This window comes from Notamacropus eugenii, chromosome 2 (genome assembly GCF_028372415.1).
Source record: "Notamacropus eugenii isolate mMacEug1 chromosome 2, mMacEug1.pri_v2, whole genome shotgun sequence".
NCBI lineage: Eukaryota > Metazoa > Chordata > Mammalia > Diprotodontia > Macropodidae > Notamacropus > Notamacropus eugenii.
In genome coordinates this window covers 334,884,761-334,893,441 of record NC_092873.1, presented here as the reverse complement: position 1 = coordinate 334,893,441, position 8,681 = coordinate 334,884,761, and the positions used below count along the sequence as shown (strand labels likewise).

The window sequence follows — 8,681 nt, the reverse complement described above, 5'->3', positions numbered from 1 at the left end:
CTCCTTTGACCTCTAAAATGTCATATTCCAAGCCTTTCAATCCCTCAGTGCAGAACCTTCTAGATCTTGTGTTATCCTCATTGGGTTTCCATAATACTTGAATTGCTTCTTTCTGACTTCTTGCAATATTTTCTGCTTGACCTGAGAACACCGGAATTTGGCTACAATATTCCTAGCATTTTTTTTTCTTTTGGGATCTCCTTCAGTAGGTGAACTGTGGATTCCTTCAATATCCATTTTACTCTCTTTTTCCAGAATATCAGAGAAGTTTCCCTTGACAATTTCTTGAAAGATGATGTCTAGGCTCTTTTTTCCATCATGGCTTTCAAGTACTCCAATAATTTTTTAATTCTCTCTTCAGGATCTGTTTTCCAGGTTAGCTGTCTTTCCAATGAAATATTGCTCATTACCTTTTATGTTTTTTCATTCTTTTGGCTTTGTTTTATAATTTCTTGATTTTTCATAAAGTCATTGGCTTTCATTTGTCCTATTCTGCTTTTAAGGAATTGTTTCTTTTAGTGAGCTTTTGGATCTAATTTTCCATTTGACCCGTTCTGCTTTTAAGATATTCTTCTCCTCATTGGATTTTTGGACCTGTTTTGTCATTTTGGTTAGTGTAATTTTGCAGGTAGATTTTTCTTCAACATTTTTGAACCCCCTTTTTCAAGCAGTAGATTTGTTTTTCATGATTTTCTTGCATCACTCTCATTTCTTTTCCCATTTCTTCCTTTAATTCTCTTGTTTGATTTTCAAAATCTTTTTTCTGCTCTTCCATGGTCTGAGACCAATTCATTTTTTCTTGGAAGCTCTGTGTATAGGAGGTTTGACTTTATGGTCTTCTGGTTTCATGTTTTGATCATCTTTGTCACCAAAGTAAAATTCTATAGTCTGATGCTTTTTTCCTGTTTTTGCTCATTTCCCCAGCCTTTTACTTGACTTTTGAGTTCTTTGTCAAGGTTTTTCTCTGCTTCCAGTGAGGGGAGTATAGTGTCTCAAGCTTCAGGGGCTTTGTGCAGTTGTTTTCAGAAATGCATCCAAATTTTTAGCACTTCCAAGGTTGTATATTCAAAGGAGAGGTGCCCCTTCCTCTTCTGGTCTATACTCTTGTGTATGAGTAACCCCAAGTACTCCTGCCCTGGAGCCAGAAAGAGTTCCTCTCCACCACGGCTACAAACTCCACCATACCTGCCCTCCTCCTCACACTTGGACTGCCACTGAAAACTATAACCCAGATCCAAGCAGGGCAAAGCAAGAAAATCCTACTTGCAAAGAGATTTCTGCTATCCTCCTCTGATAAGAAGCCCTATTCCCCCACAGTCTGTGGGCCATCTTGTCTCTGTCCTTCTAGAAAAAAAAGGTTTTTATAAAATATAAAACCCATTCCTATGAAAAGCACTAGAGAGTAGAGCAATAATCGTTGTTTTCCTTAAAATTATTTAGCATTTATCTAAATAGCATTTATCTAATACTAAAGCTAAAGTATCATTATACAGAACCATCAGCAAGCATTATATGTAATGGGCATAAGGTTGAAGTATTTCTAATAAGATCAGGGATGAAACAAGGATGTCCATTATCACAACTATTATACAATACTGTACTAGAAATGCTAGCTTTAGTAATGAAAAAAGGAAAAGAAATGAATGAAAGGCAAAGAAGAAACAAAACTATCACTCTGTACATGATATGGTGATGTGCTTAGAGAATCCTTGAGAAGTAAAAAATTTATTTGAAATAATAAACAAATTTATCAAATTTGCAAGATATAAAATAAACCCATTTAATAATATAGTCTAGCTGTAACAAATCTAAAACTGTATTTTAAAGCAGCGATCATTAAAATTGCTTGGTATTGGCTAAGAATTAGAATGGTTGAATAGTGGAATATGTTAGGTACACAAGATACAATAGTCAATGAGTACAGTGATCTACTGTTTGATAAACCCAAAGACTCCAGCTTCTGGGATAAAAACACATTATACCCATTTAATAATGAGTATTTCTATATATTACTAACAAAGCCCAAAATCAGGAGATAAGAAGACAAATTTCATTTAGAGGTACTATAGACGTTATAAAATATTTAAGGGTCTACATGCAAAAACAAACCCAGGAGCAATATTAACAAAATTACAAAACACTTTTCACACAAATAAAACTTGGAAAAACATCAGTTGCTCATGGCTGTGCTAATATAATAAAAATGCCAATTGTACTTATATTAATTTACTTATTCAGTGCCATAATATTTAAATTACCAAAAAATATTTTATAGAGCTAGCAAAGTACTATCAAAATTCACTTGAAAGAATAAAAGCTCCAGAATATCAAGGGAATTAATGAAATGAAATGCAAGTCATGTAGTCTAGCTGTAACAAATCTAACATATTTTAAAGCAGTAGTCATCAAAACTGGTTGATATTGGCTAAGAAATAAAATGGTTGATGAGTGCAATATGTTAGGTACACAAGACACAATAGTCAATGAGTATAGTGATCTACTGTTTGATAAACTCAAAGACTCCAGCTTCTGGGATAAGAACACACTGTTTAAGAAAATCTACTGAGAAAACTGGAAAATAGTATGGCAGAAACTAGGCATAGATGAATATCTCACACCCTATACCAAAATAAAGTCAAAATGAGTACACAATTTTGATATAAAGGCTGATGCTACTAGTAAACTGAGAGAGCAAGGGACAGTTTACATGTTGGATTTATGGAGAAGGGAAGAATTCATGAACAAATAGTAGATAGAGAACACTATGAAATATAAAATAAATAATTTTTATTACATTAAATTAAAAAATCGTTTGCACAAACAAAGCCAATATAACCAAGATTAGAAGGGAAAGAGAAAGCTGGGAAACAATTTTTACAATTAGTGTCTCTGATAAAGACCTCATTTCTAAAATATACAGAGAACTAAGTGAAACTTATAAGAACGTAAATCATTTTCCAATTGATAAATGAACAAAGAATATGAACAGGTAGTTTTCAGAGGAAGAAATTAAAGGTATCTATACTCACATGTGTAACAGCAACCACACTGGTATACCCAGGATGGATGCTTGCACAAGTTCTTAGATCTGCTTTACTAGGAAAGATAGTCATTTAAGGGGTCAACAGACAGGACTCTGCTGCCTGAGTCAAAGCAAAATTGCTATACACTTTACATATATCCCTGGATTGAGAAAGCCTTTACATATGAGCATTTGTTGGGGGGGTGAGTTTCTGAACATATGGCCACTCAGAGTCTCTATCTGGTAATCACAAGAGCCTTCTCATAAGTGAACCCCCAAAGCAAAATACCAACCTCCCAGTATGTATAATAAAGACAGTTTCTGATTGACTCAGAGTCCATAGGCATAAAACCTACATGGCTCAGCACAGCTGTAAACTCTCAGGGTTCAAAGGAGATGGAGCCTTCAGATGCTCACAGTTTAAGCTGAACCTGGGATACTGAACTCCATAAAGAAAATTTAAAAAATCTCACTTCACTTGCTGTTGCAATATGAAAATAATGCTCTAAATCACTACAGGTTAGAGAAATACAAATCAAAACAGCTCTGAAGTACTATATCACGTGTGCCAAATTGGCTATCATAACAAAATAGGAAAACAAGAAACACTGGAGAAAATTAGGGAAAATTGGAACACTAATGCCAGGGTTTTTTTTTAACTCATCCAACCATTCTGGAAAGTAATTTGGAACTATGCCCAATGGGCTATGAAATTGTGCATATCCTTTGACCCAATAATATCACTTCCAGAACTGTGTCTCAAAGAGTTTGTAAAAATGGGAAAAGAACCCACATGTGCAAAAATTATTTATAGCAGCTCTTTTGTGGTGGTCAAGAATTGAAAATTAAGAGGATGTCCATCAATTGGGGAATGGCTGAGCAAGTTGTAGTATGTGCATGCAATGGAATACTATTGTGCTATAAGACATTAGAAAAATCTGGAAAGACATATATGAACTGATGCCGAGGGAAGTGAACAGAACAAGGAAAACGCTATACACATTGATAGGCACATTGTGCAATGACTAACTTTCATACACTTGTCTCACCTCAGCAATGCAAGTTTCTAAGACAACTCCAAAAGACCCATGATAGAAAATACTGTGCACATTCAGAGAAAAAACTATTGAATCTGATTGCAGATGGAAGCATACAATTTGTGATCTTTTGTACTGCTGTCTTTTTGTTTGTTTGTTTGTTTGTTTTTATCATGGTTCCTGCCATAGGTTCTAATTCTTTATAACAACATGACTAATGTAAATATACATATATATGTATATATGTGTGTATGTATATAATACTAACATAGTAAATTTCTCTCCTTTCCACTTTCTCCTTCCCTTCCTTTTCATCTTCTCTGTTCAGTCAAAAGTTTTATTTATATACACAATACATAGGCATGTATACACATGTATAAATATTATATTATGTTGCTGTATAATATAATTAAAATATTAATTAATAATTGAACAATAAAAGTATAATCAGCATAATAAATAATTAGTGATTTTATTTATATTATATCATGCATTAAATATAAACTATATATAACAAACTGTATGTTTGTATATATATATATGTATATACATACGTATCACACACATATTGTTTATATTTGTATATAATCTAATAATATATCATATACTAATATATTATCAAATACAGCAAATCTATTTACAGTATCCCATTGTCTTGCTTTCTTTTTCTATGGTAGTGTGTAAACTTTTTTTATCTTTTTATAAATAGATTTGCTGTCATTGTCTGTGGGCAGTGACCTAAGTATGAATGGGGAATAGTACTGAGGAATTTCGTATACATCTCGTATTTGAGATAGAACCCTCTAGCTATATTTTGGGGAATATTGAATCTCCTCAGGAGTGTCCCGTGGGGATTATAAAACTAAAGTTTTGTTTTAGAAACAATTTTATAATTGTCCCCACAAGCAGGACCTTGGAGCTTGAAGTCAGGTCTCATTTAGATTTCCCTAGAAGAATGATCTGGTTGTCACTGTGGATGGAGCTTATCTGGAAAACATGACATACAAGATTCTTGGGGCTAATTCATTTTCCTTCTCGACCCAGGAAATGATTGGAGAAGTGTGTGTTGGGGGAGAAATTAGGAGGGACTGAAGGAGAAAGGAGAAGGAGAAAGAAAGGTGAGCCAGTTCAATATATAGAAAGAGTAGCAGTTTGAGAGGATCTCAAAGCTTTCCCTGGAACGGAATGGAGAATGAGCTATGAGTTGTTAGTCTACTTCAACAACCATATCTTTTCATTACTTTGAAAAAAGAGAAGTGCAGGAAAGGTCTGCTTAGCATAAAAAAAATGACTTTTTTCTGAATCCTATTAGCTGAAATTATCCTTCTCTACCCTCTCCCCACAAAAAAAGTGGGTATATTGCCATCTCTGGAGGCCTTGTGGCAGATAGCTGAGCCAGGCCTGTAGGGATGGGGGCTCTTTTCTTTGTGCGCTTCCACGTGGTAGACAGCTGATTGGGGCCTTCAGGGATAGGTGCTCTTCCATGTCACAGATATCTGATCAAGGCCTTCAGGGATGGGGACTCACTTCTGGGGGATTGGATGGGGAGCATAGTGGTCTTACAGGTCTATGTGGAACTGCAGCATCCAATGGCAGTAGTAGCACTTCAGGCCCAGTGCCTCCAAGGTATCCCCTTCAGTGTACTCTGCCTGCTACAGCCCCAGGTAGGCCTCTCACTTGCTGCTCATGATCTTGTTGAACATGAAGCAGCACATGGGGATGATGTTAAGACAGAGGACAAGGACACTGTGGCACTGGAAGGCAGCACAGGCTCTGATATCCTTTCTCTTCTGCTGCTGCTCAGGCCATGCTGTACTGCCCCTCTCTGAAGTCATCCTTCTTGAGGAAGGAACTTGAAGAGTCTTTAGAAGAATTTTATACCCTGAGGTAAGAAATCATTCTGTTATTATAGATTTGATGTTAAATGAATTTTAAAAGTTAATTCACAACTCCTTCACTTTTTTATTTTTTATGTTAGGAATTGGAGTCCCAAAAAGATTACATTATTTATCTACACCCATTCATACAAGTAAATGAGAAAGAATTTAAATCCAAGTCCTCTGACTTCGTATCCAGTAATCTTTCCAGTGGATCACGTTACTCTTTTTATGCCTTTAGACAATGATCACTGTTGTAGTAATCCTTTGAATAAAATGAAAAATTCACAAATATTGAATTCACCAATATTCCTAAAAAATATCTTAAAATTATGTATCCAAATAGCTTGCAAGTATATGTCACTTTTAAATTCAAAAAGTACCTTCCTCCTTATATTCCTAAACATATTCCACATATTTATTGCCTGCGTGGACTTCAGCAAGAGGTGTCTGCCTAACCAAACCATTGTCAACAGTTTGCTCCTTAATGAAAGATGTACATAAACTGAAAAGTAGGTTCAGAAAGATGAACTTAGCTCCTGATAGGTCAAAGTACACTTGGCCAAAATGATGAAGGTTTTTATTTTTTAATTTTTTGTTTTACTTTGTTTTTTATCTCTCCCCCAGACTCATTATAAATCTGTCTCTAAATGAGATATATGACTTTGAAATAAGACACAGTGACCTGTCCCAATGCCACAACATTAGGATGATCCCCGTTGAGATGAAGTTTTAGTGTTTATTGTATGAGATTAGCTCAATTAAGGATTCAGTCTGATGGGAGCAGACTGTACCTTCGAAACACAGTCGTGATATTCTCTTAATTTGCTTGATGAGAAGAGGAGGGAAAATCCTCTAACAGGGAGGAATAGCTATAAATATTCACATTCAAAAAGGTCCAAATGCTCCAAACATTTTTCTTTTCCTCTTTAAAAAAAAAGGCAGTTAAAATCTTAGCTGCTGACTTTCCCCAGGGACAAAATTTTTACTCAAAGGTGGTTCAACTGTAGAAACATTTGCCAGCTGCAGGTATAATGCAGTGTCTGTTGTCAGGCTCACTGTTTCATTGGTTTATTTCTGGAGGATTATTTGGTTGGCTGTGGTCTTATATCCAGGCCATAAGGAAAAAAAAAAAGAGCCTATGAGGTGTGCCTCCTTGCTACAGAATAGTGATTTGTTATGTGTTTTTCTGAGTTAAATATAGCAGCCAGTCATCTTACACAGTCCAATATTATATCCTGCTTAGTTTTTAAAAAAATGAAAAACTTTTTTGGATAAATGAAAACGTCTAACTCAAACCTCCAGGACCTCCAACCACCCATTTTCCAGTCATCATTTGGGTGCTTATGTTATAAGGTTCACCAATCAGTCAGAACAAAACAAGCTTAAAACACTCATCACATATCAATCTTTTAGTTTATTCTGTGATTATATTTGCATCAGTGATTTCTATTCCAAAGGAAATGTCACCCTCAGAAATTTTTATGAAGGCTTTCATTAAAATGAGTCATTTATCAGTGGATGGAGCCAAGGACAGAAAATTAATTAGGGATCCCTGGAGAGCCCATCCCCATTTTTCCTTATTATATCAAATGGTTTATTGAAAATAAATTTAACATACTTTAACTTCGTGGGCACAGTTATATAGAACTGAAATGCACTTAATTCATCATTCATGTTTTTGGGTTCAAGATTTGAGATAAAAGGTATTCCTTTGAAATGTTTTGAGGCAAGTGTAGTACTTGATTTTTTCTGTTGTTCTGGAATTCCCAAATGCCACAGATACCTGCCAAACACCAAGCCCAAATAAAGTTTACTTTACTCTTTCTGTAAAGTTGAGCTATTTTTAATTGTTGATAATTCTAGCACGTGTAAAGATCAGGCTTCTGGAAATAAGGATTTGATATTTGCTTGTTTTTGAGCTGATTCCCACACAAATGCATTTACTCTAAGGTAGGGACATTCATTACTGAGAGAAAATAAAGTATGAGTACAGTGGTGGGACTCTTTAGGTTGATCTAAAATACAGTAATTTTGGCACCTATTTTCTCCATTTCCTTTTTTCCCCCAAAGTGCTTAAAGTGGGTTTACTTGGTTACCCTCATTAATCAGAACACCATATTATCGGTTCCTAGTACCTTGCTTGGCACATAGTAGGAATTTTTAAAAGGCTTGTTGATTGATATATTGATTATAATCTAAAATATAATTACTAATAATCAATATCATTGTGAATACATAATTAATGCATAATGATTGCTATGATATTAATGTGGTAGCTGAGTGACACAGTGGATAGACAGCTGGACCTGGAATCAAAAAGGCATGAATTCAAATCTAGCCCCAGCTACTTAATATCTGACTGAGGGTAAATCATTTAAAGCTGTTTGCCTCAGTTTGTTCATCTGCAAAATGAGATGGAACAGGAAATGACAAACCACTCTACTATCTTTGCCAAGAAAATCCCAAATGGCAACATAAAAAGTCAGACACAACTGAAAATTGACTGAACAAGAGTATGATAGTAATGTAGGTCATATCTTCACACTTTAAGCTTTTAATTTAAAAAATCCATGATAGTTATATTGTGAAAGAAAACAGATAAAAAAAACCTCAAGAAAAAGGAAAAAGGAAAGTGTACTTTGATCTGTATTCAGATACCATCAGTCTGAGGATGGATACATTTTTCATCATAAATCCTTCAGAGTTGTCTTGGTTCATTGCATTTTTAAGAATATCTAATTC

The 8,681-nt window shown here is 34.9% G+C and overlaps 1 pseudogene; it reads right to left on the bottom strand.

Annotated features, from left to right (window-relative positions):
* Positions 1-299: 299 nt before the first annotated feature.
* On the bottom strand, positions 300-5,894 carry LOC140523034 (DNA-directed RNA polymerases I, II, and III subunit RPABC5 pseudogene; annotated as a pseudogene).
* Between the last annotated feature and the right edge of the window lie 2,787 nt (positions 5,895-8,681).